Source organism: Salmo salar, chromosome ssa01 (assembly GCF_905237065.1).
Source record: "Salmo salar chromosome ssa01, Ssal_v3.1, whole genome shotgun sequence".
Classification (NCBI taxonomy): Eukaryota; Metazoa; Chordata; class Actinopteri; order Salmoniformes; family Salmonidae; genus Salmo; species Salmo salar.
The window spans coordinates 15,230,064-15,240,796 of record NC_059442.1 but is presented as its reverse complement, the minus strand read 5'-3'; the positions used below and the strand labels follow the sequence as shown (position 1 = coordinate 15,240,796).

Sequence of the window (10,733 nt, the reverse complement as noted above, 5' to 3'; positions counted from 1 at the left end):
ATTAGGTGCCGATGATGGTATGAGGGCCAGACTGGAAATTTAGCCAGGACACCGGGGCTAACACCCCTACTCTTACGATAAGTGCAAAGGGATCTTTAATGACCACAGAGGGTCAGGACACCCGTTTAACATCCCATCCAAAAGACATCAGCATACACAGGGAAATGTCCCCAATTAGACCAGAGAAAAGAGTGCCTCCTACTGGCCCTCCAACAGCAACTGGGCTCCCATCCAAGGACTAGCCAGGACCAACCCTGCTTAGTTTCAGAGGAAAGCTAGCAGTGGGTTGCAGGGTGGTATGCTACTGGCATGCTGAGCTGATCATCCCTTTTATACCAAATTTGTCCCTATAAATGTGTTCATTTGCAGGTAGAAATGTGTTCAACATCCACTGAAGTAGCTAGCAAGTTATTAAATAGCTCCAGTAGTTGCCTTTTTAACCAAAAAACAAACTTGCTAGTTTACCTAACCAAACCATCAATCCAAGCTTGCTATTATGAAAATCAAATTCAAGAATGCCAATAATGTTTTTAATTAGACTTTTGCAAACAGAACATGTAAGAATGAACTATAGAGGGCCTGCAGTTGTATTACAAATAACCTAGCAACCACACCAGGCGCCATGTTGGAAGACCAGAGTCATGGTGGAAGTCCTCCAATCGTTCACATGGCTGGCTGTGTTTTGCTACCACCGGGAAGATTGCCCCTTATTTTGTTTTTCTACGGACCCATAAAACAGAGGCAGTGGGATAACCTATTCAAGTAAGTAAATATATTTTGAAAATGATAAAGAAAGATGTATTATTAGCTAAATAGCTATCTTCCTACAGGAACTTAGTGTTCAGGCTAACTCAAATGAGATGCTAAAGTCATGTTAGCTAGCTAGCTAATTGAACATACTGTAGAGCTAGCTAAGTTAATTAAATATCCAGTTTGCTAACTTGTTATTAGCTAGTTAGCTAGCTATCTTGATGCATTTGCTGTTGCAACTCGAAATACATTTGTAGCTGGATACTGTAGCCAGCTAACAGCCATGGTAGAGGGTGAAGTGATTAGCTAGCAGTTCCAGCTGTCAGATAACGGAGAGTAGTCTACTCTGGATAAGGCAGGTACATTTGTGGGAGGACATTGTGAAAAGATTCTCCAGTTCCAGTCCCTAGCGAGAAAAACTGAGGACAGAGAGATATAGCAACATAATATTCAGTGCTGTCTAATTTGAGTATAATGAAGCCTGTTTCTTTGTGATGTTTTCTGTCCTCAGATACAGAGAGCTGTGAAACACTGTCTGCAGAAGAAGAGGTCCCAATAAATGTCATAAGAGATTAAAGGTACATCCTTGTATACCATGGGTTATATGTGTACCTATGTTAGCATATTTTGTAAGCAAAAATACAGTTTTAAAGTCACACACAATGTATAAACCTATTACAACTGGAGCAGGCCAACCCTGCTGGGTGTGCAGGGTTCTGTTTCAGCCCAGCAATAACAAACCTAATTCAATTTTTCAAACCTAATGAGTTGATAATTAAGTGTGCTGGGCTGAAGTAGAAGTCTGCTCACCCAGTAGATCAGGGATGAGCAGAGCAAGATTGGCCACCTCTGGTAAGGACTTTTTTTAAAACTTTATTTGCCACATACGCCCGAATACAACAAGTGCAGACTTTACCGTGAAATGCTTACATACAAGCCCTTAACCAACAGTGCAGTTCAAGAAGAAGAAAATATTTTACAAGCAGGCTAAAATAAAAAGTAATACTAAAAAGTAACACAATAAGAATAGCAATAACAAGGCTATATACAGGGGGCACCGGTACCTAGTCAGTGTGCAGAGGTACAGGCTAGTTGAGGTAATCTGTACATGTAGGTGGGGGCGAAGTGACTATGCATAGGTAACAAACGAACAGCGAGTAGCAGCAGTGTACAAGGGGGGGGTTATGAATTGTTCAGCAGTCTAATGGCTTGGTGGTAGAAGCTGTTGAGGAGCCTTTTGGTCCTAGACTTGGCGCCCCAGTACCGCTTGTCGTGCGATAGCAGAGAAAAGTCTATAACTTGGGTGACTGGAGTCTCTGACAATTTTCTGGGCTTTCCTCTGACACCGCCTATTATATAGGTCCTATTATATAGGTCCAGTGATGTACTGGGCCGTTCACACTACCCTCTGTAGCACCTTACGGTCAGATGCCGAGCAGTTGCCATGCCAGGCGGTGATGCAACCGGTCAGGATGCTCACGATGGTGCAGCTGTAGAACCTTTTGAGGATCTCGGGACCCATGCCAAATCTTTTCAGTCTCCTGAGGGGGAAAAGGTTTTGTCGTTCCTTCTTCACGACTGTCTTCGTATGTTTGGACCATGATAGTTTGTTGGTGATGTGGACCCCAAGGAACTTGAAACTCTCGACCCGCTCCACTACAGCCCCGTCGATGTTAATGGGGGCCTGTTCAGCCCGCCTTTTCCTGTAGTCCACGAACAGCTCCTTTGTCTTGCTCACATTGAGGGAGAGGTTGTTTACCTACTTGTTACTAAGATGTCTAACCTTTATATATGTGTTAGCTTACTTGTACACTTTGAAATATGAAATAGTGTTAATTCTTTGAAGTGAAGTGTTTAAACGTGTTTTAATTGTTAACTTGAAACTATTATTCAATGAAATAGTGTCAATGTTGATCATCACCATCCTACAATAAAGAGGGGAAGGGAATCTGTCTCTGTCTGTGTCTGTGTTTCTGTGTTGTAGTTAAAAAAAAAAAAAACATTTTTGTTCAGTTGTAAGCTCTCTACTTAGTTGTATTTGTTTGTCACTTTTTTTCAGGATATCAGCCATGTGAACCCATTTTGCAGCTGATAATGGCATGCAATGCCATTACAGCCATAGGCCTACTGTAGTGGTTCCCATCTCCAGTCCTTAAGTACCCCCGACAGCATACCTTTTTGTTGTAGCCCTGGACAAACATACCTGATTCAACTCATTGAGGGCCTGATGATTAGTTGTGCTTGTCAGGCGAGCTTGTCCCAGGCTACAATAAAAATGTGTAATGTTGGGGATACTCTAGGACTGGAGTTGTGAACCACTGGCCTGCAGTATGATGGCATTTGCCTTATGGGCATTTGCAACTCACCCTTTGAAATTGTGCATATTGTTAACATATTGTTGAGCTATATGTTCTCAATTTAAAAACTATACCAGTAAACAGTGTATATAAAGCTAATCATTACACTAGATTTTGTACATGCCTTGTGCTGACACTAAATTGTCTAATGCAAATCCAACCCTTGTATTCTAGGTAGTGAAATGTCTGGAAACAGGATGATGGGGTCCTTTGCTTAAAACATACGTACAACCACTACTACCAAGTTCATTGTCAGATATTTTTCTCCCTGGTCTGAATGGCACTTGGAGTTGCCACTGTGATAATGAAGATGGTTTGCCTAAGACTACCACAACAATGACATTGTCTATGCTAAATGTGTTTAAATTGTAAAATGAATCATAGTTAAGCTCTAAGAAATGCATTTTATTTAATGGGGCAAGGCAAAGCAGAGATGACACACAAAACACTTTTAATTTCACCCATACAGCAATACAGCCTATTACTGAAGTATAGTCTGTTTACAATATCATAAACGATAGTATTTTACATGTTTTTCCAAATTATATTTTATATATTCATATGATTTAAAGGGGTACCTTTGTCATGACAACAAGGTGAAAGTGCTCTCTATTCAAATGGCACAACATAATCATTCAGATTGACCAAAGCACAGCATATGTCAACCATCTTGTATAACTGAGGGATGTCTCCTTTTATATCTGGAAAAGGACAATATAGTAAAGGAGAAACTGATGCTGCTGCAGCATTGCTCATCTTCACAGTGGGAATCCAGTCGACATGGGTGTCTTGATAGAGGTCAGCCGGTGAACCTACATGTACAGTACATAAACAAATGAAAAGCACACCTGATGTTAGAATATCACTTCTTCAGCTCACCTATACCATCAGGGCTCTCGACTGTTCGGTTGAGTTTACTTCATTCAGGTGTTTTAGTGTCATTTCGTCAGGAGCGTCGTAAAGGACAGACCAAGGCGCAGCGGGTATCGTGCTCATCTTCTTTTTTTATTACGAGTGAACACTTAAACAAAATAAACCAACGCCAAACAACAGTTCCATAAGGACACAAGGACTATACGGAAAAACAACAACCCACAAAGACACAGGAAAAACAGGCTGCCTAAGTATGGCTTCCAATCAGAGACAACGAAAGACACCTGCCTCTGATTGGAAGCCATACCTGGCCACACATAGAAAAAGAAACATAGAAATAGAAAACTAGAACCAAAATCCCCTAGACCCAAAAAACCCCAAAACACACAAAACAAACACCCCCTGCCACGCCCTGACCATACTACAATTACAAATGACCCCTTTACTGGTCAGGACGTGACACATATAAAGATCACATCTATTGTTTGTCTGTAACAACCAATAGTCAACACAATCTGCTCATCACATTAGGAATAGTAAGCTTACATTAGTCTGCAAATGCAATAATAGATGCATGCAATCCTTTGTTATAAAGGATTTTTATGGTGAGAAATTGTTTCCCCAAAACTTAAAACTCACGCGCCGCCTATGCAAGGGACATGGTAATAGCTAGACTACAAGCTATCTAGCTAGCTAATGTTGGATAACTTAGTCTTGTTGTTAACACCTGGTTAGCATAATAGCCAAGCTAAACTGGAAACCAGTGGGTTCAGGTCTTGATGTGAGAAAATACTTCTTCACTTTTCTGACAGTTCTTGAGTCTTATCTCCTTGGTGTTTCATGATTGTGGGTAATCAGTAAAAAAAAAGTAAAATCATGTTGTCTTTCCTGGCTTGTTAGAGCAGCCAAATACTGCACAGAAATTGACCGTTGTGATGAATCAACTAGTTTTAGGTACTGTGTTAATGTACTTGGGGTAGCCATTCAGCTGTTGTTGTTGAAAGAATTGATGCAGTGAACTTCCAACATGGTCGCCAGGAGGCATCATACGTTGACTGGCAACCCTCTATAGCCATCGAATTCTACCGTGCTGATATACTGTGCATTAAAGGGAAATAATGGACACTCTAGAATGCCCTTCAAGCCTATCAGAAACGAATATTCAACAATGTCATCGTATAAATCAATACACCAGTAAAGAATCAGGAAACTAATGATAAGGCCCCACTTATTTTAATAAAATATAACATGTAAATCATAAATTCTTTCATCCAATGACTTGAAAGATGTCACCGATCACACTATTTTGATATATGTCACTGTGAACCCCATTTCACCTCATGCAATTTTTGGAGGCCCCCACTCTGACGGACAGTAAATAATACATGTTTATTTCATATATCATCTATCAAGAAAACCATCCTTGTTGAAATGTGAAACCAATTTGCTGTCATCCAGAGAATGGTGCTTCAACTCTCTGAGGTATTATACAATGAAGTTCTCACACATTCTATTTTTGGAATACTGCCCAAGTGAAGTCAGACAGCCTTAAAAAAAAACACCTGAATGACAACTTGATAAAATAGAATGACTGCCATTTAACATTTTGCTGAAGGCTAAGGGGGAAAACAATGCAATGACTCTCAGTGAGTGACCTGTGTAGAGCCACGTACTGTATAACATTGTGATATACTGTAGGAAACCTGTCATTCTGTTCGAGTGGTTTTATGATGTCTCGGGAGTGGTGGTGTCTGATACTAACTGGGCTATCTGGGTCAGGGTTGCGGGGACAACAGGGTACAAGCTGTCTCTGCGCTGTGGTCTGACTGTGTGCTGCACTGTTGGACACTCTCTTTCTCTCTCTCTCTCTGTGTGTGCATAGCTGTATGATCATATATGTGTGAGAGCTCTTGACGGACCAGACGGTAACTCTGCTGAGGTGAGTATGCTGTGGTTTGACTTCGCAGAGATATATGAAACAGACTGTCTACTGTTACATACAGTAAAGTGTCCATGGTCTGTCAGTGTTCTATGACAGAATGTGTCTATATTTACCTATACTGGGCTGTGTTTGTGCTTGGTATTGTCTGCCTGTTTCTTTGACTGTCTGCTCTGCTCTGCTCTGTGGTGCTCTCTTCACAGTGTGTCTGTGATACAGAGGTCAGTGAGTGCTTGGAGATGAGGTGGGGTGACGTAACACTGCAGCCAATGGGAGGTATTTTTAGCAGAAGCAAAAGGACAACAAAGGACAAAATCCTCTATAATTACATGTTTACCGTATTTCTCTCTGTGTGTCTGTGTTGATGTGACATACACTCACCGGACAGTTTATTGGGTACACCACACGTTCACGAAAATGGATCACTCCTACAGAAAGTGAGTCACGTGGCCGTGGATTGATATGTAAAGCAAGCAGACAGGCATCGAGGCATTCAGTTACTGTTCGATTTAACGATAGAATGGGAAAATCGAGTGACCCGAGCAACTTCGAACATAGTATGATAGTTGGTGCCAGGCATGCCGGATCCAGTATCTCAGAATCAGCCGCCCTCCTGGGCTTTTCATACACGACAGTGTATATGATTACCCAAGAATGGTGCGACAAAAAAAAACATCCAGTCAGAGGCGGTCCTGAGAGAAGTAAGCTCGTTGATGAGAGAGGTTGAAGGAGAATGGCAAGAATTGTGCAAGCTAACAGGTGGGCCACAAACAGATAAATAATGCCACATTACAACAGTGGTGTGCAGAATGGCATCTCAGAACGCACAACTCATCAATCCTGGTCACAGATGGGCTATTGCAGCAGAGGACCACACCGGGTTCCACTCCTATCAGCTAAAAACAAGAAGAAGCAGCTCCAGTGGGCACGTGATCACCAACACTGGACAATTGAGGAATGGAAAAACATTGCCTGGTCTGATGAATCCTGGTTCCTGTTGCATCATGGTTATGGCAGAGTCAGGATTTGGCGGAAGCTTAGTTACAGGTAAACGTCAAGGAAATGTATTTTTTTTCTTCACAGAGAGAGCCCCGGTGTCCACTGTTCAGTAAAGGCCACCTATTTCCCCATTAAAACCACTCTATTTCTCCTCTTTTTGAAAGGCCATGCCTCTGGATTTCCATCTCCGGCACGTAATGAACACATTGTGGAGCAGATTAAATAATAACGCAGGGAGGATATGCGCTTAGCAGAATGCTTTACATCATTACTTATCTAATAAGCTGTACGAGGCAACTGTCATTAACACTGGCGCTGATGCTAATATTCACCTCCCACCATGCCGAGCGGCGAGCGGTGAAGGTAATCTGCCGTACACTGCCAGTATGCAAATCTAAAACCGTTACTGTCGGGATGCAGCCTAATTCCACATTATTCTCCGGGTAGCTGGGCCAATCAGGTTGACTTTGAAATGGATTGTGGGTGATTAGCCGGGAATGCTGGGAGAATGCCGAGGTGCTCTCCGGTGAACCCGCAGCTGGTGCTTGGAGTCAGTCGAGCACCGATCCAGGTAATTAATTCTTTGACAAGCACCAGTGATTTGGAAAATCAGTAAGAATGGCAGACGCTGATCAAAAGAGAAACACAGGGAGAGATGTCTAAACACCAGGCTTTAGAGATGTCAGTCACAAGGGCTGCTCTAAGCTGGCCCAGACCCAAGCCTTGACTACAACTGACAATGGGAAAGGACCAGACTGCAGAATAGCAGTGTATTGATACAAACAACAAACACAGATCTCAACAAAGATTGTGTACGCACTCAATGCAGACACATGCCACATTCATATTACATACACACAAGTTGAGACAGACTATATATACACAAACAATATACAACAGACATACCACAAGCCGTAGTCCACACAGACAGGCTGTGCTTGAAACCAACCTAATTTGCAGTACAGCACTTACATATACATAACAAATATTGTTAACCAAACCATGACCAGATCCCACATAGGCTGCCCGGAAAAACAGTGTATACGCATGTAATCATATAAAAACAGTGTATACACATGTAATCATATGAAAACAGTGTATATGCATGTAATCATATAAAAACATCCACACATACATAACAATACATGCACACATATTGCTCATCCTAAATACACAGGAGGTCGGGCTTGATGTTATATTCTTGATTCAATCATGTGTACAGTGTTTTCTTTTTTTGATTGTTTAGAGAGAAAAAATGGAGCGGAAAACAGTAATGAAACATCATCCATACAGCTACTGGGATACACTGTCCAGAATACAAATTCCCCATGAAGCTAGGTGTTTGTTTTCATCTATCAGCATTCATTATGCGAGCAAATGTATCATTCGAGTGTACCTATCGATCACATATTAAATCTCCTTGTCGTATTCCTCTTCAGCGTGTCGCTCGGTGAGAAAAAGAAAGGTGACTAAATGTCACGGCGACAATATGCACCATTGTCAAAGGTAGCTTTATTGATTGGGAGAGGGGATATTTTCTGAAAACCCATCGCCTGACATTTTTGAAAAGGTGTTCCTTTGTGTTACCGTCCCCCATTGTTGAACACAAAGAGCACAGATACTTAGCCATAAGGATTTTTACTCAATAGTCTTCATGGTATAGTCTCCATAAGCAGCAGATGTAGATTGTGACGTAGCTAAATGTATATCTTGTTCATTTTATTTATCAATCTGCATGGATTTTCTTTTTTTACCGTCCATATTTTTCACTACAAGTGGACTAAACCCTGGGGTGCTGGTATCGCGTGTGTGCTGCCAGCTGCTAATCAATGGCTATACACGTCATATGGGATCTCTGGGATGGTAAATGTCCAATTAACTTACCAGAGATGTGCAGCGTTCTTCAGACAACTCAGAAATGTCTCCCTGTGGGACTTCCCTTCTCCTTCAGATCCAAATGAAAGAGAACACAGAACACAGAAAAGGATATCAAATCAAAGTGTATATGTCACATACACAGAATACAACAAGTGTAAACCATCCAGCAAAATGCATACATACAATCTCTGCCTCAGCAATGCAGAGTTCAATATGAAAGGTACGGACAAAAAAATAAAAATAAAGCACAGAAACAACACTAGGTCAGATAAAATATTATAACACATGAGAAATAAAACACTTAAGAATGTAAACTATACAGTATACAAGGCCAGTACCATTACCATATCAATGTGCAGGGATACAGTGGAAGATGAGCTAGGTATAAAAAGTGATAAAAAGTGACTGGGCAGCAGCATAAATAATCATAAATAGTAGCAGCATCGTAAATGGGGAGTGTGTGTATGTCTGATGGTGTGTGTGTGAATGTGCAAGTGTGCCTGGCATCAGTATGTTTGTGTGTGTGTGTGTGTGTGTGTGTGTGTGTGTGTGTGTGTGTGTGTGTGTGTGTGTGTGTGTGTGTGTGTGTGTGTGTGTGTGTGTGTTGTGTGTATGTGTTGTGTGTGTGGGTGTGTGTGTGAGACTGACAGTGTAAGTGTGTGTGAGTGCGTGGATAGAGACCTATGAATGTGCATAGAGTCAGTGCAGATAGAGTCAGTGCAGATAGAGTCAGTGCAGATAGAGTCAGTACAGATAGAGTCAGTGCATATACATGTACAGTAGTCCGTGGTGGGTATCCATTGATTAGCTATTCAGCAGGCTTTATTGCTTGGAGATAAAAGCTGTCTCGGAGTGGTTGGTCCAAAGTACTTACCAATTTTTGGGGCCTTCCTCAGACACCGCCTGGCATAGATGTCCTCGATGGCTGGGAGCTCGGCCTCAGTGATGTACTGGTCCGTCTGCACCACCCTCCGTATATGAATGCAAGCAGATGTCTAAAATGAGTGTTGTCAAATTTAAGTTGTATTGCTGCCAAACATGTCAGGCTTAAGAGCAATCCTTAAAGCCCAGCTGAGTTTCTGTGGAAAGCCAGAGGCATAGTGGCGTGCTCAGTTTGTTCAGGTCAGGAGGTGTGGAGGTTTTTTGGCATTGCTTTAAGCAGCTTTCTTGATTAACTGGCCCTCGTCTCCTTTTCTCTTTAGCAATTAGCACAGATTTGCATTTTTTCTTCTGTATGGCTCCGAGCGTCTTGTTTTAAAGCAGGCCAGATAAAACCGGCTTGTCGTACGACATTAGATTCCACATTATTCCAACAGAAACAGCCTCCAAACAGGTCTCCAAACAGCCTCTCAGCTCCTTTTGCTTCCTTGTATTGTTTATCTGTTGCTAGGACTGGAGAATCTAGGCGCTCATTGTTTTGCACCAAGGGGATCCGGTTCGACCTGGCGCTCGGATTAAGCAGATCTCCTGATCTGTTTGATGACCTTACATTGGACGACTCTGACAGGAACAAGTTAGTAGAAATCTCCTCGTAGGTCCAAGACCCTATTTGTAATCCAAGACCCTATTCATTAACACAGCAGACAAATTGTTATTGTCATCAGAGAGAGAAAGAGGGAATGAAAGAGAAAGATGAGAGAGGAGAAAGATAGAGAGAGCAAGAGAAAGAAAGAAAGAAAGCAAGAGAGGAGAAGAGAGAGAGTAGAGAAAGGAGAGAGAGAGAGAGAGACATACAACATAAAACACCAAATAATGCATGCAGAGCAGAATTAGGCCGATACCCGCTAATGATCAAAATCCAGAAAAGAGACGTTCAATTCTACAACCACCTAAAAGGAAACAATTCCCATACCTTCCATAACAAAGCGATGAACCCGGAGAAGAGTCCCCTAAGCAAGCTGGCCCTGGGGCTCTGTTCACAAACACAGACAGACCCC

General features: G+C 41.9%; 1 long non-coding RNA gene across 1 annotated transcript; it reads right to left on the bottom strand.

Annotated features, from left to right (window-relative positions):
- Window positions 1–3,527: 3,527 nt before the first annotated feature.
- LOC106565829 (uncharacterized) lies at window positions 3,528–10,374 on the bottom strand. Its single transcript, XR_001319744.2, has 3 exons — window positions 9,671–10,374; window positions 8,803–8,863; window positions 3,528–3,919 (listed from the first exon to the last, which is right to left on the bottom strand). It is a non-coding gene; the product is annotated as an uncharacterized lncRNA (long non-coding RNA).
- Between the last annotated feature and the right edge of the window lie 359 nt (window positions 10,375–10,733).